The sequence below is a fragment of the Sturnus vulgaris genome, chromosome Z (assembly GCF_052056855.1).
Source record: "Sturnus vulgaris isolate bStuVul1 chromosome Z, bStuVul1.hap1, whole genome shotgun sequence".
Taxonomy (NCBI): Eukaryota; Metazoa; Chordata; class Aves; order Passeriformes; family Sturnidae; genus Sturnus; species Sturnus vulgaris.
The window spans coordinates 93,448-118,263 of record NC_142283.1 but is presented as its reverse complement, the minus strand read 5'-3'; the positions used below and the strand labels follow the sequence as shown (position 1 = coordinate 118,263).

General features: G+C 43.4%; 1 long non-coding RNA gene across 1 annotated transcript; it reads left to right on the top strand.

Moving 5' to 3' along the window:
* The first annotated feature begins 939 nt into the window (after nt 1-939).
* On the top strand, nt 940-12,061 carry LOC148219549 (uncharacterized). The gene is made up of 2 exons (XR_015799406.1): nt 940-6,395; nt 10,114-12,061. It is a non-coding gene; the product is annotated as an uncharacterized LOC148219549 (long non-coding RNA).
* The last annotated feature ends 12,755 nt before the right edge of the window (nt 12,062-24,816 follow it).

The following is a 24,816-nucleotide window of genomic DNA, read 5'->3' as shown; positions in this document are numbered from 1 at the left end:
AGAAACCACAAGTTGTTGCTGATGTTTTACTGTTGTAATGACTATGGCATTGGTTTTGTCTCTTTCTCCTGTTCCACTATAAAAGGGGGAGTTGGGAAAGATTCTTTTTCATAGATTTCTCAGACAAAAATAAAGTGCAAGTGCAGCAATATTATATCTGAGAACCGTTTATTGATAAAAAAAGGATGTGTTTCTACTAAAGGCAGATAGGAAAAGGAGAGAAGAGGGGAAAAGAGAGCTAGAGAAAGAATCAGAGGACAGGGACAGCGTTACCACAGAAACCCCACCTCTTTGTCAGCATCGGCTTAGCAGCTGGTGGAGCGTGCGTGCTTCAAACTGCAGTGTTTGCGTAGCTCCTATGGTGGGTTGGGCGCGCTTTCCAAACAGCAGCAGGCTGCGTGTTGCTTCCATCAGCGGGGAAGGAACTTATCTTGTGGCCATGGGCGCAATCTTGGAGCACCTGCAGGCTCCCTGGATCGAGGGCTGGTGGCTGCGGGCAAGACCTAGTGCAGGCGGCGGCAGCAGGCTGGTGGCTATGGGCTAGTGCTTCAAGCACGTTGGTGCAGGCGGGCAGCACAGGAACTGCAGCGGTGGCAGCGGTGGCTGGCTGCAAGTGGGCTCGTGCTGCAGACGGCTGCGGGGGGCAGCTGTGGGCTTGGCTTGGCTGGGCTGGGTGTGGGCTGGGTGTGGAATGGGTGTGGGCTTGGCTGGGCTGGGTATGGGATGGGTATGGGCTGGGTGTGGGATGGGTGCGGGATGGGTGTGGAATGGGTGTGGGCTGGGTGTGGGCTGGGTGTGGGATGGGTGTGGAATGGGTGTGGGATGGAGGTGGGATGGGTGTGGAATGGGTGTGGGCTGGGTATGGGATGGGTGTGGGATGGAGGTGGCCACAGGCAGCTGTGCCAGGGCAACACAACGGGGGCGGCGGGCTGCAGCAGCGCCTGCACGTTCGGGGAGGCAGTGGAACAAGAGGTGGTCGCGATGATGAGCTGGTTTGTGGGAACGGTAAAGCAAGGAAGCAGCATCACAGGAAGGAAAAAGCAAAGGGGGAAGGGGGACCGAGAGGATTCTACAAGTGAGCCCTTGCTCTCTCCTAGCAACCCCGAGCAAAACGGCTCCTGTTGTGTGCAGTTAGCTGCTTTAATGTCCTACAGTTCTTCCCACAGCTTGATTTCCCCAGTATTCTGTGTGGGCATTAGCCCCACTGACAAGTGGCTAATGTGGGGATGCCAGGGAATTCCATCTGATCATGGCTGCTAGGACAAGTCTCCCTGGAGACATGGTCGCAAGTAAATGTATAGCCTGTATAAGAATATAACATATATTGAGGCATAAATAAAAATCAGATTGGTCTCTCTCACTCTTCCTGAAAAATGCTGTAATGAAGTACATCAAGGTACAACTGGATTCAGATTAGTGATTGGGATTATTTTTCCAGATCCCTGTTTGAGCTTGAAGCATATTGATTTTGTGATATGTATTTATCCTTTTCTTTCTAAAAGTGATAGTTATGAGGTATCATCTCCAATTTAAAGCTGAAAAGGGATTCTACTGTTATTCCTGATTTTCTATGCTCTTCTATATCCAAGGCTAAATCCAGCCTCCAAAATACCTCTGTGTGAGACTTATGGAAGGACTCTGAGATGAAACTCAGTTGCTGAACCATCCTTACATTCAATCTCTGCACCAAACTACAGTAGCTAGTGCAATCCCAGAATTTTGCACATAAAAGACCCTGTCCAGGACAGGTTTGGAGTCAGCCTTCCTGTCCCTCTGTCATTTGCTATGAACAGCTGAAAAATTAGGAGCTGTCTGATGCTGGTGGGCAATTCATGGTTTTCCTTCTTGCACTAACATTTCAACCAGTAACAAAAGAGCACAACTGGTGTTTTTTAGAGAAAACTAGATTTTGTTGAGGTACAGAATGCTCTACTCTTGTCAAGTCCCTTCCAAGGTGGTTGTCACTTGTTACACATCTGCCATCTCCTATGCGTTCCCTGAGAACTGTCACTGCTCTCATCTGTTGTCATGGAAGAGGATCTTCTGCTTCAGAGTGGCTGTCTCATATGTAGTGATGCTTTGGACTCAATAAATATATCTGGTTACCTCTTTGATTGCTTTCAGTTTTGGATGCTTTAGAGGTCCGAGACAATGTTATTTGTTCCTGATGTTTCTGGGCACCAGTGCCTGCCCCTTGACTTAAAGTAGGGAAGGTTTTTGGGCAGTGTTCCTTACTGTTCTTATGCTTACAGCCATGTCTGCTGGCAGGCAAAAAAATGTGACCTAGCTGAATGCTTTTCATGTCTCTAAGGCAAAATACATTTCCATGTCACATTGGAACATAGAAAGGGGCTATTTTATCCATAGTAAGTGTCTGTTTTAGTCTCTGAAGCTCTGATTTCAGACAGCTGAGTTAGCGATTCAGTTTGCTGATCACTTTGCATATGAAGCCAGTCAGTTTCTTCCCATAAAATTACATGTATTCAAGCCAGCCTCTCAAGACTGCCAGAACTCTCAAGATCTGTCTGTTTTTGGCATGCTAGAATCACCATGTTCTACCTCCTGTTTAAGAATAAAATCTTGAAAAAACATTCCTACAAAGCGGATTTGTAGTTCAACCTCATTATTCTGTCCCTCCCTGGGCTTCCTTATACATTTGTCTCTTTATGCAGCACTGAAGCCACACCTTTTTTAAGGTTCCCACTCCAGTTTTCTAGAACAGCATGTGAGATTTTTGAAGGTAAGGGTTTTTCCTTTTGCTTATCTTTCTCCTAGGAATTTTCTCCCATTTTGTTTCTTCAGAACAATAAAGATCAAGTACTTAAGAGAGACAAAAGAAGTTGCTAAGCTCAGGGGAGGAGGGCATCTGGCTGCAATTCTCTTATCTGAGAGTTTCTCTTGGAGGGGCAGGGATACCGAGAGAAATGGACTGGGGAAAAAAGGGGCTGAGGCAGCTGCTGGCTCTCTCTCTTTCTCTCTCTTGGTTTCGGAGGGGAAGAAGGCTGCGGTCTCTGTGGGAAGATCCCACTGCAGGATTCTTTTTTCTGCTGCCTTCTACCATGAGTGGAGCTCTGCTCATAAGAGCGGCCATTGCACTGGACCTTATTAACACTCTACCTCACCAAAGAACCCTTTCACCATCTGCACAGGTACCTCAGGGGAACCCCCCGGAATCCCTAGTTCCTTTCCCCTCACAGGGAGTCTCTCTGCAATGTTCTGGAGCTGGGATGTTGCTGCCCAGCCCCCCCTGTGCCTCTGCCAGTGCTCTGGGTTTTTCACTGCACTGTAGCCACGCAACCCCTGCCTGCCAGGAGAGTTCCAGATACAGCTGCAGAGTGTCTGATAGACCTCATGTACCACTCCAGGACTTTGCTCATCCCTGGCTTCCCAGCTTGTTACTGTGAGGCTCCTGCTACAGCTCATTTTGCTATTCAGAGGGGGCACAGGCTCCCCCTGTTAGTTTGTAAATGAAGCTCCTTCTCCACCCCTTTGTGCCAGCTGCACCTGCTGTTACAGCATGGAGACAGACAGCAGAAACTCGCGCCACAGCGCCCCCTGCAGCCACGGGGAATCATCGCACCTGCCCTGCCTGGCTGGCAGCCAGCAGTGCCCCTGCCGGCTGTGCCCGGAACTGCACCGAAAGAGAAGTGCCTGCAGTCAAGAAGGCTGCTAAGTTTCTGGTTTTGTTTGTTGTCGCTGCCACTGTTGCTGTTTCTTTCCTTTGTTATATATACTAGTAAGGAGCCGTTATTCCTTTTCTCGTATCTTTGCCTGAAAGTCCCTTAATTTCAAAGGTAAATAATTCAAAGGGAAGGAGGTCGTATTTTCCATTCCAAGGGAGGCTCCTCCCTTCCTTAGCAGACATCTGTCTTTCAAAACAAGAAAAGGATGAAGTTTTAAAATATCACAATATTTATTTCCAGCAGCTGAACTGTTTGGATTAGATTTGCAAAGATGTTAAAACGCTAATATCTGTAATGAGCCCTGTCAAGGGTCTTCGGGAAAGCCATTTCATTTTGGGATTTCCTACCTGCCTCAGCTGAAGTGTTTAGTTGATGCCTGTAGGCTCAGTCAGTGGAGGGGCAGAACACCTTGCAGAGGTAGCAAAATGCCTTAAGAACTTGACTCAGACTAAATACTCCTGTGGGCACTGAGAGACTGCTCACTCAGAAATCTTGAGAAGTGTACCAAAGGCTTGGTCTTCTCTTTGGCAGGTAACACCAGTGTTATCTGCTAACCTGCATTGTGTGTATGTCTCACAGTAGTGGAGACATATATTGTGTCAGACCAGATGCTAACTCTGCAGAAAACAACCCTGTCCTGCTTTCATAGGTATCTGAGGACATCCCATCCATGCATGTCTTTTGCTTGTATGTAGGCTCCATCCCAATCCTGATCACCACCAACCTCTATGGTGACAACAGGTGAATTCAGAAGTTGAAATTGAGTGGACTTGAAAATGTGTGGAGTTGCCACATGCAGCGCCCCACCCCGCTCTCCAACAGCAATGCAATTGGCAGCAACATATCTCCCCTCACTCCCCACTTTCTGCACTGTTTACATACTTTGGGGGAATTCTGCATTCCATTTGAAGCCCAAGAACCTATTCCCACTGAGTGGACTTCTTTGCCTGCCTGAAAATATCCCAGGGACCCTAAATCCCACAGATCTACATACTTCAGTTGCTCTATAAAGAAACGGAAAGGAAAAAATGGGAATATTCTCCTTTTCTCAGTGCCTGTTTTTCTAACAGCTTATACCTTTTGAATTACATACAAAAAAACCTCTCTCAGTTATGTAAAAGTCTGAAGTTTTCATGTACCTCCTGTCCAGCTGTAAAAACAGGGAGACAGAGAGGCTTCTTTTTAATAGATTTCTCAGGTGATAATGAATTGCAAATGCAGTAGTATTATCTCTGAGAATTGTTGATTGATAGAAAAAACAGTTGGTGTTCTTACTGAAGGGGATAGAAAAGAGAGCAGAGAGAGAAAAGACAGATAGAGAGAGAAGCAGAAGATAGGAACAGCGTTACCACAAGAATCCCAGGTGCTCTGTCAGCATCAGCTCAGCAGACGGAGTGTGTGTGCTGCAAGCCACGGTGGGTGCACGAGGATTTTTTTAGTAGCTGGGCACAATTTTCAAGCAGTAGCAGGTTGTGTGTCTCTACCACCAGCAAAAGAACAGGCTTCTGTGGCTATGCATGCACTGCTGAAGCAGCTGCAGTTTCTCAGGTTCAGGATGCAGTGGCTGTGGGCAGCAGTGGCTGCAACACGAGAAATGTAGCGTTAGTGGCAGTCATGGCTGGGGTAGACAGTCCTTGCTCCATCAGGAAAGCAACAGAGCACCAGGTTGTTGCAGCGATGAGCTGCCTTGCAGAAACATTGAAACAGGGCAGAATGGATGAGGCCAGAGAAGCACAACTGTAAGGAGGAAAAGGTGGGGGGAGGAGATCCAAGTTGACCCTCCAAGCAAGCCACTGATCCCTCCAAGAAACCCAAAGAAAAATGGCCCCAGTTGAGTTGCAGTTAACTGCTTTTATCTGCTAAAGCTCCTCTCATAGCCCAATTTCTTGGGCACTTTTTCCCAGGTATCTGGGATTCTGCTCTGCCGGCCAGTGGGGACTAACTCACAGCCTGATCATGGACGCTTTCTCTCCCCTGATGGGCTGGCAGGTGAAGTCTCCCTGGAGACAAGGTTGCCAGCACATGTACAGCCTCTATCAGAATCCTTCACCTCATGTATAACATATGTTGAGGCATAAATAAAAATCATATTGGTCCCTCTCAATGTAACACCTGCAATATGATGGTATGCTGCTCTATAGCAATATCACACTATGACTAAATAACTTTTTTAAAAATTACCTTTTTAAAATTACCTTTTTTCTCCCACTGAAGTGTAATCACTTCAGGATGTGAGAAAGATGCTTACTTTTTTAAATTTCAGAGTTTAGTACAAACTTTTACAAAATACAACAAGAGACCGAATAAAGAAAAATCAAAGTGCTGGGAGTCTTTGTGACAGGCAGCTCACTCACAAAATGGATGCTCTGCCTTTTATATCCCTGGCGCCTCAAAGTCTGTCAGTCAACTCTTCTTTGCTGTCTATTGGTGGAGATTCCTTTCTTACAACTTGATTGGAGGTCAAGTGTTGTCATGCCACACCTCCTAGTAACAGGCCTTCCTTAGCACATGCCCTCCCTTTACATATCCCCTCCAACGAAAACTGTCTAGTGTTGACAATACAAGAGGGGGAAAGGGGACTATAGGGAAAACAGAGAATGTCCAAACAATGAGTCACAGTAACATAACTATATATCAATAAAACTTCTCAGAATAATCATCCTGTACTTGGGAGAGCCAATCATCATGACCTATCTATAACAACGACATAAGGTAAACATATCTTGATTTCTTACTTTATGTCTTTGCAATTAATGGAAAAAATGCATGGTGTTTTAATTTCTCCCTTTTTGTTGTAATAAATGATGCAAGACTCCATTTTAGTAATGCAGGAAAAGCCAATTCTTTATTAATATAATGCATTTTGATACAGTTTTTACAGACCTTGTGTTTGACTCCAATTGGCTACTAGTTTTCATACTACTTCATTTATTGGTCCCAAGGTGATTTTGTGTGCATGTGCTAAGGCTCAAGTGTTTACATTTTTCTTTTGTAGGTTCTCATGGGACAAACCTTATTGTTTTGCTCAGGTGCACTAATTTTTCACTCAGGAATAGGTGTTTGTGTTAACGAACCTTTTATATGGAGATTGTTTTCACATGGTAACTTGCAAAGTATTTAGCTGCACTTAGAAGCGACAGGCCAGCTATTAATTTAGCAGAGCAGGCCTGATTTTATGAGGCCTTTCTTTTATAATTTCTCTATCTGTCTACTACACCTTAATACCTGAATACCACATTAAAAAACTGAAGTTTTGTAACACAATCCTCAAATTCGGCTAGAGAGTTAAGAAATTACTTGTGCTTTGTATGTACCACACAATATAACAAATAAAAAATCAGCTGTTGGAGTACAACTGAGCGTCCTTCTACATGAAATGCAAGACTTAGGTAGCACACAAGCAGATGCTGTTAATTAAGGCCCACCAGAGTCCACCCACACAGCACTAGGTCTTCAACCATGGAGATCAGCAGCATGGAGATATCTGTTTCTCCCATAATAAATTAATGGAGTCTCACATCTGATATAAAATACAGCAGAATTTGGTCTAATTTTACCTGTCATAAGCAAAGGCACTGCCTGGCTCAAAACAGAGGAGAGAACAAGGTGCGTCTTGCTGAGCATTTCTGATGGATTAAGGAGCTAATGTTCCTAATCTGCAAAATGACAGAAACCGACAAAAGCAAATCTTGAGTCATAGGTGAAGTGTTTCTTGGGCAGCTGTGATTAGCTTCTGCCCCACCTCCCATCCCCCTAGTCTGGGAAAGATTTGGACAATGCAGAAATAAAAATGAAGAAACTGATGAGAGGGTATCTGAGACAAGCTGATGACCAATTAATGCAGATGGCAAAAAGCACACCTGTGTCCCACAAATTGTCCATAAATCTACAGGTATTGCCACCTATGTACAGCAAAGCTGTGTTGGCTTAATTGTCTTCAGACTTAGGCTCCTTAATTTCAGCAGAGAAACACCATTTGCAAACGAAAAGTACTAACTAGTGTGTATGACTCTGAGGCTTTAACTATAAACACCCAAAACAGTAAAGCCAGGTCTTCCTGTTACTGCTCTGCATTTTGCATCAGGCCACCATGAAGTGTGGTCCCTCTGTCCCCATGAGCATGATGGGCTGTGGAGCTGGAAGTGCACCCTCTCATCCTCCTCTGGCCCTCAGAGGGGCTGTGAGAGGGCACTGTAGCTGGTTGAAAGGTCATCCTAGGGACAGCGCAGCACCATGCAAGCCAACATAATCAGAAAACTGATGTTGGGCTACAAAATCCCTTCTGGAGGCTAGGAACAGAGGCTGCAACTGCTTGCATCCTTCTCCAGCAAGAGGTGGTGTGGAGCACTGCACATCCATGCTGCCCATGCTGTTTGGGGCAATTCAGCACCCCCGAACCCCATGGCAGCAGTGTCTGTGAGTCCTGCCTGCAGCAGCTGGCCAGGTGACCTGGAGAGCACTGTATCACTGCCACACTGGGTGCAGCAGCATCTCTTTCAGGAAATCAAAGACAAACCAGACAAATTTCCGTACAAATGCAAGCTGCATCTCTGTTGGCTGGGATAGAGTAACATTTCTTCCCAGTAGTTGGCACAGTGCTGTGTTTTGGATTCAGTATGAGAACAATGTTCTTAATGATACACTGATATTTGGTAGGTGCTCAGTAGTGCTTACCTTAAATCAAGCACGTCCCATGCTCTGCGAGTGAGAGGGTGCACAAGGAGCTATGAGAGAGCATGGCCAGGACAGCAGACAAACAGGACAAACTGGCCAAAGGGACATTCTACACTATAGAGCTTCCTACCTTGTGTCTATAGACAGGGGGAAGTTGTCCAGGAGTCAATGATTACTGCTTTGGGGACAGGCTAGGCATCAGATAGGGTGAGGTCAACAATTACATTGGGCATCACTTGTTTCTCTTGGGCTTTAGTCCTCTCTCGTTTGCTCTCCTTTCTGTTACTATTATTATAATTATTATAAGTAGTATTATTAGTGTTTTATTTTGTTTTGATTACTAAATTTCTTAACTCACGAAGTTCTTAACTCACAAAGTTTACTGTTTCTTTCTCCCCATCCTCCCCACTGGGAATGTGATGAGGGGTGTGAGCAAGCAGCTGTGGGGTACTTATATGGTGGCTGGGGAGGATTAAAGCATGACAACATCCTGTACAGTCCCCCACACACCACCTGTGCCACTCTAAAATTCCAACAAAATTCATGAAATGTAATGTACACAAATGTGACAGGAGCAAAATCTTGGAGAGTCTGTCAAAGACTGCATATTTGCTTACCCAAGTTTTCTCTGTTAGGGGTAGGCACAAACAGACAGAAAAGCAGGGAGTATCTGCAGGAGCAGAGGCAGAGGTGGCACCTTTTGACTCACATGTTGCAGGTCCATTATCTCTGAATCTTGGAATTACAAGAAGAGTACTCCAGGCTTCTACAGTAAATTACAGAGTTTTTAGATACCTGTAGCACTTTTCAGAGTTAAATTTTCACTAGAGTTCAGTAGAACTTCTTATAAAGCCTATACATTGGATTTTGCCTCTTGTAGTGCTGGTGATTTTACTGCTGCCATTTCATTTAGTCAGAAGTAGTGTTAATCTGATACGTGTTACTCTTTTCCCAGATTTATATTGCCATATCAGTCAACTTCATTACTTCAACGTGTACGTGAACAGCCACCCAGTTCTAGTACAGGATACCCTTGAATATAATACAGGGGATCAGAACAAGAACAAACCTCAATAAGTTACCTTCTATTTTTGCAGAGACTGTGACAAGCTTCTTTACAGCCATCAGAAAGAAATGCCAGGCAAACTATGTTCTTGTCATATGCCCACTGCATTGCATCACAGACCTCTGAAAAAGCCTGGTGATGTTGCTTTCTAGAGGAGTTCAAACAGAAAAATATTTTTGGTGTAAATGCAAATATTAGTGCAGTCACGTTAAAAATTGTTACTTTGATTAAAACGTGGTTCTAACCACTAGAAGAAAAAATACTACTGCATATTCTGCAGGTTCTGCAGCAGAAGAGAGAGTCATTAATCTTGTTTAAATTTGCTAGAACCATAAACACATACAGGCATAAAATAAGATAATAAAAATAAAAATAACATAATCACCTGTGTTTTCCTTTAAAGGTCTAGGAACCAAAGTGCTGAAAATGATAATTCAGAAAGCACTGAACATCCACTTTTGGCATATATAGGACTTCTGATCTTTTCAGAAAATTAACAAAATCAGACATTCAATTTGTAATTGGACAGAAACTATGTAATGTGATGTTGGTTTTGTGTTTATTTTAAGGAAAAAATAGGTTTTATTCTAATGAAAACAATGCTATGTAATATTTTCTAGAGAAATGTTATAGTCTTGTGTAATTCTTTTCTTAATTTTGTTCAGTTTAATGATGCTATTCACTCTACAGCTCTTGGACTGGCAAGGGGTCACCTCTTTTCATTCAAAGTCCACACTCTGTCTTCTCTGCTGCTCAGAATGGGTCTCCGTTTGCTGCCCTGCTCTTCCCACCCTGCACACCGTGGTTTCGAAGTGCACAGCAAGCCACCGTGGTTGACACTGAAGAGGCACGGGGAGCTTCTCTACCCCAAGACAGCCTGGTACTGGGTGTCCAGGCGCCTGGAGAAGCTTTTTCACCTCACTGCTCATATGTACCTGCTGTGCTGCAGTCTTCCACACCAGTAAAACCTCCCACAGCCCTCAGTCCCTGCCATCCAGAGCAGCTGTACTGCAGTCATGCTAGCCACACAACACTCGTGCTATTTTAAATATATTTGTGTGCCCCTCGCCAGGCTGTTTCAAGGTGAAAAGGCAAGAAAAATCACCAAAATGTTTAATTGTGCTTCTACAAGGGCTTACGAGGGAGCCTGAGAATACTCTAACCTGTACACCCCCAGCGGCGTCTTTCACACGAGAGGAAGGTTCCAAGTGTGGTTTTAAATGCGTTCTGCTCCACAGCATGGGAATGCCCAGGATCCCTCGCCCCTAGCTGGGGTGGCAGCCAGTGTGAGGGGCCAAGCACAATGCTCCCCAGAGGTGCTGCAGCCAGAAACCACAGCCCAGTCCCCTCCGACAGGTAACTGATTGGATTAGGAGTCTTGTCTGACAGCTTGTCTGCTCAGCCGCACGGGCTCATCAACCTCTCTGTCCTGACTGCTAATAAACTCAGCTCGTGGGACCATTCTGCTTGATGATCTCTCCTTGGGGAGTTTTTAAGGCTTTGCTCTGTGAAAACTACTTGGAGTCTATTAAAATTGCAGCTCTGCTGTTGTCATGTTGTCCCGGAGAGTCATGGGAGGTGCCTGTCACCCAGGTGGAGGTGACTATTACATATTCAAGTGAAAAAACAATCCTTGCTTTGGGAAGAGAAGCATCCCCCCAGCAAGCGTAAAGGAAGGTGCTTATCTGACACTTTACGGATGAGCCTGAGGAAAGGAGACAGTGAATCACTGTATCGTCCCTCTATTGCTGAAAACACCTGTGTTGCCATTGTTGAAGGGATTAAGCAATTGGGCAGCTGTTGTCCCTGGGCTCTAGGTCATCAGCCCTTTGCTGCTGCTTCTGCTTCTCACCTGCGGGTGCTGCCGGCTGACTCTCCAGGAGCAGGAACTCAGTGACGGGCACCTCTTGGGGAAACTGCCCACTCCACAACTTTGGAATGTAGCCGTGGCAGAGTTCTCTGCTTTCAGGACGGGATTCTGCTGCAATACTTCTACATATACCCACAATCATCTCACTGCCTGAATAAATGAGAAGACAGCAATTGTGGCATCTGTAGTATCTATAGAGGATGTATAAAAAAGTCTCAGTTTAAATTCTTTTCTTGGATTCAACTTTGGAGAGCTGAGAGGAGGCAGCCTAAGAAGAGCTGAATGCAGAAAAACAAAATTAAAACTTCCAGGCTGTAAAGCTGCTGTGGCTTTTGCCTCAGCCACCACAACGAAAGGACAATAAACTCCAATATTCTTTGCTGTTTAAGAGAAAAAAGTTAATAAATGCAGAGTCTCAGACTTAGTTGATGCAAAATATTACAGTGAGACTTCAAGTTTAGTCCCTGCAGCCAGCAGGGGCGAATTCTGAATCCGTGTTAGATGTGAGAGAAACTTCCAGCACCCTGGTATCAAGAAGGCATCAGAAGTATTTGGGCTATTCAAATGCCCAGAACATTTGTGATGCACTTGAAAAAACTCAGAAGGAATGAAATGTGGGTCTGATTAGCCAGATTAAATTATATAACTAATTTGATATTATCAACAAACAGTCTTGGCAGCTACAGAGATCTGCTCTTCCCTTTGCAAAAGCCCATTTATTTCTTTCCCAACAGAGCAACCCCAATAAAAGTTTCCCCTAACAAGCAATCCCGTCTGGAGAGTTGGGTTCATGTCTGGAAGCTGTCCCTGTGTGTGCTCTCACGCACAGACCTTGCAGTTTGTAGTGCCGTCTTGGAGTGATTCATAATGATAAGGTACCCCAAAAATCATCTGATGCCCAAAAATTGTTGACGTATCTTTAAGATCCGGCAGGTGGGAATCTTGGGGAGGGGAGTTGGCTTTCGTGTAGCATTTTTAAAAAGCTGCCCACCCAGGCTCTGGCTCGCTCACAGCTCAGAGCAGGGTGTTTTGAGGCTCCGCCTCAGACACCAGGACGCCAGGAGTGACCCCAGCATAGCCGCCCTGCTTTGACTGCTGCTGCCAGGAGAAAGACAGGGGGAAGAGAGAACAATAAATATAGGGCATTTTTTCTGCTTACCACTAACAATCTTCCTCTTCAAATACTTCAGATACTTAGAGAAGAAATGCAAAAATCCAAGTACTGACTGTCATTGTGTTATTCCAAATTTTCACCAGTTCAGAGTGAAAAGATCAGGTCTTGCAGCTCAGGCACAAGGCCTCTGCACACTCTTCATAGCTCTGCCTAAATTTAAAATTCAGGATCCTGTGCTTCTTTTACACTTTAGCTCCTTTGTTGCTGTGACAATTATGACCACCAAGAGGACATGCTCACACCAATAATGTTATTTCATCTTTAAAATTAACCCATATTCACATCTGTTGTGTAATTTCTATGCATAGCTCTCTAAGGTAAATTTCAAGGGGGAAAAATCAGATTCTTCCATTATTTCCCATGTGCCATATTTTCACTTTGGCATAAGCAGAAAACAATTGTGGAAGAGATAATGTTTTAATTCAAAATCTTAACTGAGACACGAAGACAGTGGCCACAATTTAGGTACTGCCTGTTTTCCCTATTTACTTTATGTTCAATGTAAAACACATTAAAAAATGAGTATGCATTTCCATCCTCTGGGCTGTAGAAAACAGCATGATCCTCAAAGCCCACAGTACTTTGGCCATGATGATATCTTAGTGAGAATGTGTCTCCCTAAGTGTAAGCACAACAGCTTCAGCTGGTGAGCAGCAGTGGCCATTAAAATGATGGCATGTGCAAATCGATCACAATATTTAGAAAGTAATATTCAGCTGAGCAGTTGCAGCATTTTGATTTTGCTATAATTGTCTTTCTAAGACAACTTAAAGCGATTACAAACTCAAATTACTGCATGGTTGTAGAGCTGGTTGTAGTTGTATTGTCATATTTGGAGGGGAGGAGACTCAAGTCACAGTTCAAGACGAATAGTTCTGAGGTTTGTCCCTGAATGGGAATAACCACAAGTGTTCCATCCCTTGATACAAAATTGATCAGGAACAGATCTTAAACCCTTTGCTGTTCCACACCCTTTCTCTCAATGTCCAAGCAAGCAGCTCTTGGAGGGGCACCTCATCCTCTAGAATGTGCCGGGGCAAGTCCAGACTGTGCTGGGAAAAAGGTTCCTTGGTGCTTCCATTGTGTGCTTTATTCATCTGTGGTGGCAAGTCCTGGTCCATGCTATTGCAATAGGAATGGATCTGATGGGCGAATGCAGCCTGGGCACACTGGAGAGATTGCAGTTAGCGTGGATTGCTGCAGTTGTTCTCCTGGGATATTGATGGGAAAAGGTCTTGCAGTGGACAGGGACATTGGGCAAATTGCTTCAAGGGGACAAAATCTGGGACCAACACTGGGGCTGCCAGCCCCCACAACCTCTCTCTGCTCTGGTCACAGCCACGTCTGCTCTCCATCTCCCTCCTGGTCCAACTTCAGGTCAGAGACAGTAGCAGTGACCCTCTCGCATCCTAACATATGAAGTGGGGATCCCAAGCACCTGAGGCTCATGCCAAGACTCTCAGAGCCTGGTCACCTCATGGAGTCCCTGCCTGGTTGTCTGGCATGGACCCTCCATGCTGGGAAGCTGTTGGCCTCTGGGGAACTCACCTACTGACTGCTGGCCTGGCACTTTTATCATGCACAGTAAAAGGAGACATAATCAATTCCCCAGTTGGCACTTTGCACTGAATACACACTTTTTCAGTCTGATAGCAGGACTAAATTAGTTATTTAGCAATGAGACCCTAATTTAAAGTGAGCAACTGCCCTGACAAGGATCATTGTTCAAGGCTGTCCCTCCTTTGCTTTCAGATGAGAGGCCCACCAATCCATGGAAGGGGATAAATAGACAATTAGAAAATAGATATATTTTGTTAGTTCTACAAAGCTCCCTGGTGCTGTCAGGCTCACAATAAAGGGGGCTCTGGTAAATTGGTGGGCAATGAAAGCCAGCTGTACAGTCATCACTCCTACAGACACAAAGCCATATGTGGCCATTTACAGAACATCCCTGAAAATAGATGGAGCCAATAAGACCAGAGGGAACTAAAAATACTTGACAAAGTTGGCTGCTCTTCATTTAACAAGAAAAAAATATCTAATGGCGTGTAATAGAAGCCATCAATCACTCCTGAGTAAAGAACAGGTTTAATACTCTACTTTTAACTATTGATGCAAGTTTTAATTTATCTGTAGTATGTCAACAATTAGTATTTAGTGTGTGAAGCACGGTGATGTTGTGTAAAGGCTCACAAAAGGCATGGGCCCAGCAGCATGGGCCCCACAGCTGCAAAGATATCCAGGCTCAAACATGGCAGGGGTGAGAGACACAGCCATGATGAAGAAAGAAGACCGAAGATGAGAAACTGCCTCTTCAAAAATAATGACATATCTGCGAGCGCTTCCTAGCAATTATTCAATTTAGGCTTGCAAGTAAGATGATGTTTCTTCTTTTACTTATTTACTTTTACTCTTTCTAGGCAAGGACACATGAATAAGTGCTAGGGAAAGTCTTTCAACTACCTGCTTATTACTGATAAATATTTTTAGTGTTTTTCCTGGAGATAAGGATTAGAAAGTTGAAAACTCCTGACAAGTCCTCAGTTCCGCAAAGTGAGACTGTGGTGTGGAACTCAGCAGTGAATCCGGGCAACTCATGGAAGTCAGGCATGAGATGGAGCCAAGTCACACCACACATTTGCCTTCAAGGTGCCCACAGCATATGCATGCCACTGCTGAGTCATCACGGCTATTCTAAGAAATTACTTCTTCATGTAAGCAATCAGCCAACCAAATGCCAAGTTTCATCAAAATAAACTCAAGTGATTTTGCCTTGTGATACCACTGCTGTAAAACACGACAAAGCTGCTACAGTGCTTGGAAACTGGTATTTAATAATCATGGAGCCATGGCCTCCTCACGAGATAAAACATGTATCAGCAGGTCAGATGGTACTAGCTGTGCACATGAGTGCTCAGACTTCACCCTGTAATGTTGGGGTCTTTGCATGCACCTAGACATGGCATATGCTGCAAGGTAACTGTCTGTTCTCTTGTCTATTTTTAGTTGCTTCCACAGGACAAAAATTGTAATTTATTTTGCAGAATAGCAAATGTCACATCCTATGAGTACGTTGTTGTACAAAATGCGATACAGTAACTGGAGAAAAGTGACCTTCCATAATGAAAGTGTCCTATAGAACTAATAGAAAATGATAACCAATAGCTTTTACCAGATAATTATATCCCTCTTCTAGAACAGTTTTAAAAGCCAAGGACATCTCTACCCGTAACACTGTGCACTTCAGGCTTGTTAGGTGTGAGCCTTTTTTTTTCTCTTTCTATTCCATTAGAGCCAAATTAATTTAATCTCTATCTAAAAAAATTTCACATTGGTATTGCCAGGGACTCAGACACAATGCTTAACCTTTTGACTGTGATTGACCAGTGCCTCCTTTCTGCATGTACCACAAGCTTAGAAGATTGCAGTCTTCCAAATCTAGCTTAATTGATCTGAAATCTATTATGTTTTAATTTTACGGGGACTGCTGACTGGGTAACAAATGCAGAATTTTTTATATATATCTACAGCCACACATGAATGCAGGTTTGATATGTCCTCTACCATTGTAGGGTGCCATTCTGAGCTGAAGCCTCTTTTGTAAGGGTTTTTTGGTCTGCTTTTGAAAGATTTCAGCAGCTGCATGTGGTAATGGTAGTAAGTGAAGTGCTCATCTCCTGATGCATAGTTATCTGTATCAGAGCAGAATAATAATTTAGTTTCTGGGAACCTACAGAATACTTCTAGGAAGAAAAACCCATGGCTTCAGACACATCCACAGTTCAGTGCCCATATAGCTACCTGAAACAGAAAACAAGTCTCCATTTACCAGCAGAATGAGGACAGAAAAATGAACGCATTCACAGCACTGAGAAGAAATGGGCATTCTCGCTTTGATAAGCTCAGCCAGAGGATAGAAACAGTTTTACTCCTAGACCTCCCTGACAATGTTAGAACAGTCTCCCAAATAAGGGCCAGAATAACAATACACAACACAGGTTGGCAGTCCCATTTTTCTGACATAAACATCTATGTGCCTAGGAGCAACAGACATGGAGCAGCATGGGTTCTGTCCCAGATATTCATGTTTTTCATGATAGTTAGTAATACTTTGTTTTAAGAGGGAAAAACCACTGATTTCATAGAGCTACCAAATATTGCCTACATACACTATCTGTCAGCAGACTCAACTACCTACATCTGCATCAGGGTTTTTCCATTGCTTTAGAAATCCCACATGCTTACTTCTATGGTAGAAAAAAAGCAAAAGTTTCTATAAACTGATCTTCCCAGAAAAACTTAGGACAGAATCTCAGAATGCTGGGGGTTGAAAGGGACTCTGGAGATCATCCACTCCAACTTCCTGCTCAAGCCAGGCCACCAGGACTGTGCCCATTTGGGTTTTAGACATCTCCAAAGATGGAAACTCCACTGGGATGATGGTCAGTCACCTTCACAGAGAAGAAGGGTTTGCTGATATTCAGAAGGAATCTCCTGTGCTTACACAAGTGCCCATGGTCTCTGCTCCTGTCACTGGGCACCGCTGAAGACAGCCTGGCTTCCTCATCATCATTCCTTCCATCACTTACTTATACATGTGGATAAGATTCTCCTGGGCCTGCTCTTCTCCAAGCTGAACAGTCCTAACTCTCTCAGGCTGTCCTCATAGGAAAGATGTTTCAATCCCTTCAATCGCCTTTGTGGTTGTGGAAGACCCAGCACTGGACACAATACTCCAGATGTGTCTCACCAGCTCTGAGTATAAAGGAACGCTCACCTCCCTCAGCCTTCTGGAGACACAATTGCCCAGGATGCCATTGCCTTCTTTTCTGATTCATGCTCAACTTTGTGTTCACCAGGATGCCTAACGTTATTTGTACCATCTGCTTTCCAGCTAGGTTTCGGGCTCATCCTCCCCATAGGCAGCACTTGGCTTTTCACTTTCTTGAACTTTATGAGGTTCTTTTCTGGCTTGCTGGCATCTAGTCAGAGAAAAAATACTCCCAAGAGAAGGCTATAATAACTGGAGTTGCATTTGTAGTAGTCATCTAAACAGAGATGGTCTGACCTTAGGTGTGACACACACTGAATGTGTCTGGACAGTGTACAGTCAACAGCTCAGTGCAGCCCCTTGCTGGGCTCATTGTAATATATAGTCTGTATGTATGTGCCCTGTCCTTCATTGGTGCCAAATGATAACTGTAAGGGGAAGGAGCATTTTTCCATCCTAAGACACCCAGAAGGGTTCCAGATCTTTGTCTTTCCCAACAACTGACATGTCCAGAGAGGTGGGCCATCCGAAACAGACCTTATCTTATCTCCCTACAGTAGATTGGAGCTCAAATAGTCTCTGCACTGCATACACCTCCTAGAAACAAAACACCATTGCTAACCATTTGCATGGACAAAAACAGCTGCAACAACATCTCTTACATCTTGGAGGCAGTGTAAGCCAACTGGTCAGGAGCAGACAGAGGACGCAAAGATGCTTGGTTTTCCTTGTTAAGTGTTAAAAACCTTAAGAAAATGCAAATCTCTCATAACTCCAAAAGCGATAACAGCCTGGCTGAGTACCTTCAGCAGAGGGCTCAATGCTGAGATCGGAGGAGTTGCATCAGAAGTGATACTCAGAGCTCTGGTTGCAGAAAAATAGAACATAGGGCATGTAATCCGTGGGGCAGGTTTGGCCCACTGCTGTTAAATGGAGTTCTACTAATTATTTACAAGGCATGTCCTTAAAGATCCTATCTATGATTAAATTAACATAAAATGTTTTAATACATTAAAAATCACCAAAGAGGATGTATTTGCAAGGGATTTTTTTTGTTTACATTTGATAGGACAAATAAAAAGTAATTGCTTTTAAGGATGAGCTTGTGCTCATTTGTATGATTATGACTTTTTGATTAACCTTTTTTTTTCCCTTTGTGGTCTGTACATAGTAAGCAGGATCATTTCCTCTTGTAACTTTATCATTTTAATAAACCTTGCCATGCCAGCAGCAACCTAGAAACCATTGTGACCTGCCCATGACCACCTGAGCCCTATTTAATTATTTAATGAATTTACCTTACACAGTCCTCGAAAACAAGTGTCATCAAATCTGTTTGATACACCAAAATCTCAGTGGCCATTCTTGTTACATCTTGATGGAAGAGGTGAGTGTGTGTGCATGTGTGTCTTGTAAAAGTTCTTGGGTTTGTCTTTTTAAGAAGAAATTATCTGTTTCTCTATGTCCTTTGCTAAGTGAAACCAAACATGAAGAATAGAATAATTTCTCTCAAGAAAAGGAAAACAGTAAGAAAAGCCATACAAGTCTGTTCAGTCTGTGTGATTGTTATAGGATCATCCCAGGATGGAATGTTCATTGAGGAGTATAGTAAGATAGCTCTTAATTTACTAAGGTTTTAATTAAATATTCTCCCACTAAATAATGATTTACAGTTCGTGAGTGTCAGCATCTCATTTTTAGCAAGATTTCCAACTCAGAAATATGAAAGACAGGCAGAAGTACCACATCAATCTTTCAGTATATAAAGAAGTTGCAAAAAAAAAATCACAGGAAAAGAGATCAAAAAGGAAGCGTAAACAATTTGAAAAAAAGGCCAAGTGACCGAGACACCATCCCCAGCAGGTTGTGATATGTTGGTCTCTCTCACAGCAGCACCTCCAAGATGGGGAACTGCTGCACACTACACCCTCATCAAAGTTATCTCCAGAGTTGACACAGATCTCAAGGCTCTCTGCTGCAGAGCAGGCTTCCTTTAAATGTTATTGTTTTATTACTTTTTTTTTTTTAAATCACCTCCTGTAGTTACATTGATACTCCTCCTGCTACTGTACAAGCTCCTTTCTAAGGGAGATCTCTGGAAGTGCAGATGTGCGTTTTGCTTCAGGTTGAATAAAACATCTGCCCTGGCCCTGAAAACAAGTCAAGGAGAATGATTTGTGGTGACTCTTGATTGACTTTTCATGGGGAAAGGAGATCAGCAAACCAAGTACCCAAATCAGGTGTATGAACAGCTCATTACCTGGGCAGGACAGGCTTGATCCCTAAGAGGTCACAGGGAAAAACCCTGCCAAGGAGTGAGTGCTTCACACCAGAGAGTGTAGTGACCTACACAGCCTTTTGCCACAACTTGACATGTTGCTTGGTCACTTCCCATCCCACTGGAGGCCCAGCAATGAGCATACAGGTAATGCTTACCATTGCCTGACTCATCAAGAACAGGGGTAAACTAAGGTTAATCAGAGAATCACAAAATGGTTTGTGTTGAAAGGAACATTAAAGATAATTTTGTTCCAGTGTTCCTGTCGTAGGCAGAGACAACTTCTATTAGATAAGCTTGCTCCATGCAACCTGGTCTTGACTACTTCCAGGGATGGGACATCCATGAGCCTGAGCCCTGTTCCCAAAGCCTTATGGAAGCTCAGCTGGTTGCAGCCCATGCCATCAGCGTGGCTGGGTGGCTATGGACTCACAGTATTAGGAAACAATAATTCCAGGGTTTGTAGTACAGAAATCACCCACTCTGCACCTTAAGTGCATTTGCAGTTCTCTTCTCCAGACTTACACACATCCATTAAAGCCCTTGCAATTTGGATATGTGGCTTTGTGATCAGCTTGGCTCAAAGCATTGTCACCACCAGAGGGGCTGCTGGCCCCTTTGCAGTGCTTTGCTTGCTTCAGGGTCAGTTCTCTCTGCAGCTTCTCTCTAGCCTCAGGTGCCTTGCTCACCAAGGCTCTCCCCAGCACTTTTTCTTTGCAAGCTGGTGCCTGCCAAGGGGGAGAGAAGAGGGTCATGCATGAACAGAAAAACAGGAGCTTGCTCTCAGCTGTAGCACACTGCCTTCTTCTGTTTTTCCCAAAACACTTACCAGTCCCTGAGGGAGGAGAAGGCCTCCAATATCCCTTCTGTACCATGAGCTCACAGGAGGGCATAGGAGGAATGTCCCCACTACTGCCCCTGGATCTAGCATCCTACTTTGGATCTGTGCCTCACTGCTGCCCTTTGGGGCTCTGCATCTGAGATTGTTCATCCTGTGCTGGGGTAGGTTGGGATCCCCAGCACTCTGTCAAATCCTTTCTGAGTCCAGTGTCCTTTTCTTTCTATCCACACAGAACCAGAATCACCTGTGACAGGACTATTCCTGTAGAACGGAGTATGTCTGTGTAGTGGTGCTGTGGCTGAGAGAGGCTCTCAGCCATGCATGAGAAGTGGGACACAAAGTGGGATGATTATGATTAAATTTATTGCTAATAGAGTATCAAAGTATTGCTGATATCTACATAAAACTATCTAAAAAAATCTAAATAACAACTTATAACAATACTAATTCATCTGTTGCAATGGATTACAGTATCATTGAGTCAAGGTCTCTCCTGTTGAGTCAGAAGACTTGGCAAGACTCCCTCTTTGTCTGAACTTTCCAGAGAACTACAGGTCTACTTAGTCCCAGATTTGGTCACAGTCTGTGTCTAAAGGCTTATAATATAAACAGGTTGAGCTAGAAACATACAGATTTATAGTTGTTCTTTCAGAATTCATACATCACAGTTGTTCTATGGGTTTTTGCTTTACAGTTTTCTTTCTGTAGGTGTGTACTGAACAGGATTTTATCTAAGTAGCTGAGATCCCGATGCTAAAATTCTCTGCTATCCCACCAGTTAAACAAAATCGAAAATCTATTACTATGCAATTAATTAAAAATGGATGAGTTCCTAGCTGCTGAGATTTTAATGGAAAGAAAACCTGTATTACCCTGAACATTTGCATGAGGAGGCTGTAAATTTTTGCTGCACAGTGATATAGAGAGAGTTTAGAAGATTTGAGTGCAAATCTCCATGTTTCCAAATGAAGATGCTGCTACCAACAGAAGGAAGCTGCTTTACTTTCCCATTTGGGAATTCTGTTTTATCCTGCCTAAATTTCCCTCTGCCAGCACTCGAGGTCAACACATCCAGCAACTCAGTTACATTTTCCCAGCTATCTTGTGAAGCTGAAACCCTGAAAATAAACACTGGAGCAAGGATGAATATTTTCCTCTGCTTCCTCCTTTCCCAGATAGCTGTGGGTTTTCAAGACAACTGGGTCTGATAGGGAATTTTAACTTGCAAATGAAAATTTGATTTTCGCAATTGCTACCACCATTTTATAAGGTAAATCTGAATAATTTATCTTCTTGGGAAAAAGTTTATTGCTTTTTTTTTCTTACAGCCAACTTAACCTAATCATGTCAGTTGCTGTGCCTGCTTCCTATACTGCTCCTCATAAAACCCCTTAAAACTTCCCTGGTGTATCCTGAGCCCCACGAGCGTACTGTGTGATGCTGATGGGGACGTTCTCTGACGGGGAGTTCAAACATAGGGAATCCAGTGGCCAGACCTTTGCAGGGACATCCAGCTCCTGCACTCCAGGGGAAGGCCTAATAGAAGTTGAGAGGTTCCAGCCCTGGAGGTCCCAAACCTGCTACTATACCTCAGCTTGCCAGTTCCACTGGCATTCATAAAATCATAGAATCACTGAACAATTTGAGGTTTTTAAAGTGGTATATTTAGAAGGGTAGAAGGGATATTAAGGGTAATTTTGTCCAAATCCCCTGAAATTAATATCTCCTTTCCCACATGTATGAGTAAGCTCCCTCCTGATGTGGGATAGACACGTGGTTTTATAAGCATGGTGGCAGATATCACAAAATAAAGCTTTTGAAGATGTCCTTGCTTATTGCAGAGGGGTTGGACTAGATGGCCATTAAAGGTCCCTTCCAACCCAAATGCTTATTTAATTCTCTTAATATTACTTGGCACCAGCAGTGTGATACAGAAATTGTCTCCTGTATGATATCTTGGGGTATTTAGTTTTCTTTAAAGAGTTTGTTATGACTCATAGTTCTTCCTTGCGATTGTGATGTATTCTGAAGGTTCAACATCTTGCTGTTGAAGCCAACAGTTTGTCCAAGACAGATTTTTCTCTTTTTACCAGCAGATAAAAGGGAAAATTTTGCCCTAGAAAGGATTGTCATTAACTCACTTTTTTTTACTGTCTTCAAGAAAAGTGGTAATCACTTTGGAAGGCTCAAGCCTGGATGAGTGGAGTGGACAGGACGGGGAGACTGAGAAAACAGAAATCTGTGAGAAACTGCCAAAGACCTGGAAAGATTTTGAGATGTAATGAGTGCTTGGGGAAGGCAGGCCAAGAGCATCCTTCACAGGAAGGCTTTGAGTGGGAAATAAAGGACCAAAGAGCTGTCATGAACTGAGAAGGTACAAGAGTTCTGGAAGAAAGGAGGAATTGGTGGAACAGGCAGGGAGGCGGACAAAGATGGTGATACAGATAAGAAGGGCCACAAAACTTTGATGCAGGCTATGTGGAAGGAAAATTTGCTGTTGTAAAAGAGTAGTATTGAGAGTAGAGAAAGGCCACAGTCTGCATCTCCAGGTTTGTGACCAATGATGATAGCAAACACCCAAAGAGCTAATGCTAAGGGTTTCACAGCTGTATGTCTTAGATGAACTTTGGAAGATGAGGTAAGACTTCATGACAGCTTTCCATGAGGGTGTTGGACTGGGACAGCTGTCAGCTCCCAGGAGGTAAGAACTGCCCCTGGTTCTGTCCAGCCCAAAACAAATCAGAATTTAATTTATGTTAATGCAACATACAAAATATTTGACTTCTCTTTGAGAAGTAAAGGGTTGATTTCTTGTTTTCTTGTCACTACCTTGTGACTCAAGGCAGTAGGAAGGGCTAAAGAACAACTGCTGATTATGATTATTGCTTCTCTGCTGCAGAAACACAATGAAATCTACCCATTACTCCCAGTAGGATATTTTCCCCTTTTCCTTCTCAAAGAGAACATCCTTAAATTATTGTCATCTCAAGATACAAACAGTTTATTTTCCCAACACTTGATTAGGCATATAATTTCCACCTTTTATATTTAACATTTAAGTTTAATCATGAAGTTGTTAACCATAAAAACCCTGTTAAATGAATATAGTACATTCAAAAAATTAGTATTTCAGAATGAGCATTTAAAAAGAAAATTTATGCATAGAAACAATGGAGAATTACAATTAGGAGCTCTAGGGACTGGAGAGTGATTTGTCCAGCCATTACACAGTCATTTCAATTTAAATTAAAATTGCAACTATTTTCTAGTCGTCTAAAAATATGTGGTGTCACATTAGGAGTTTTAATGAAGCTTTCTCTAGGGAATGTAGCAAAGCTAGTTAGTAGTACATAAATAACTAAGTAGGGGAAACTGAATAAATTCTTTGCCAAAACACTAATATGATAAAACCAAAAAATGGTAGTAGATGAGTTTATTTTCTCTAGTGGAGCAGAGCCTTTGTATTAAACCAAAGAAACATCTCACAGGGTGTCCAAGTCTACATGGTTTAACCAGAGTTGACTGATAAAAATAAATAAAAGTCTGCCAGATGTATTTTCCTAACCTGAGAAGTGCCTGTGTGAATGATGTTGCATACTTTGTTAACAAATTACAACAGTGCTATTGAAATGTAGTCATCCCTCCTTCCCACCATAGAATATGCAAAATAAGTCTCTATGGTTTGTCCAATATACATGATATGTAGGGAAAGTTGGCTTACTCTCTAGGTTTTAAGAGTTTAGCCTAGTGATTAAGCTTTAAGTTTTAACCACTGCAAAACATGTTTTCACATGTTTTCATGTTTTCACAAACAGAGGTTTTTACTGAGTTGCTTTATTCAAGTCTACTTAAACACTAAAAAACTGACTGATCAAAATGTACCCATTCAACAAGCCAAAGATAACCTTCAGGTGAGCCTGGATGGCTTTTACAGTTCAGAAGGTACTTGGGATCTGGGAAAACCATCTGCTGTGCTGGGTGTGCTAGGCAGTTTTCATAAAGAACAAGACAATGTGTTTTGCCTGCTTCGCTCACCAGCTCTGTACCTGGACTCCAGAGAAACACGAAGAACTTGAAGCTCACCCATTCTGACTCCCTGTGCTGCAGATAGGAGCTGCAGGTCAGCCATGGGGGATATACTGTCCCTTGACCTGATGCTCTGAGCAGTGCAACTACCTTCACTCCTAAAGGGAAAAATCTCCCTCCTGCTTCTGTGCTCAGAAATGTAAAGGAACATATCCTGCCTGTAAGTGCCTCCTTACCTGTCAGCCCCAGCTACAGACTTGTCAGTGGGGTGTTTCTTTTTGCACCGTCATTAGCAGATCAGTGTGCCGTGCAATTCCATGCAGTGCCTGCACCTGAAGAAAGGTGGGATGTGTCATGTAGGGTGGCAACTGTCAGATGTGAATGTAAAAAGGTGTTCTGAAGTCATGGGAAACATCTCCCAGACATTCTGCAG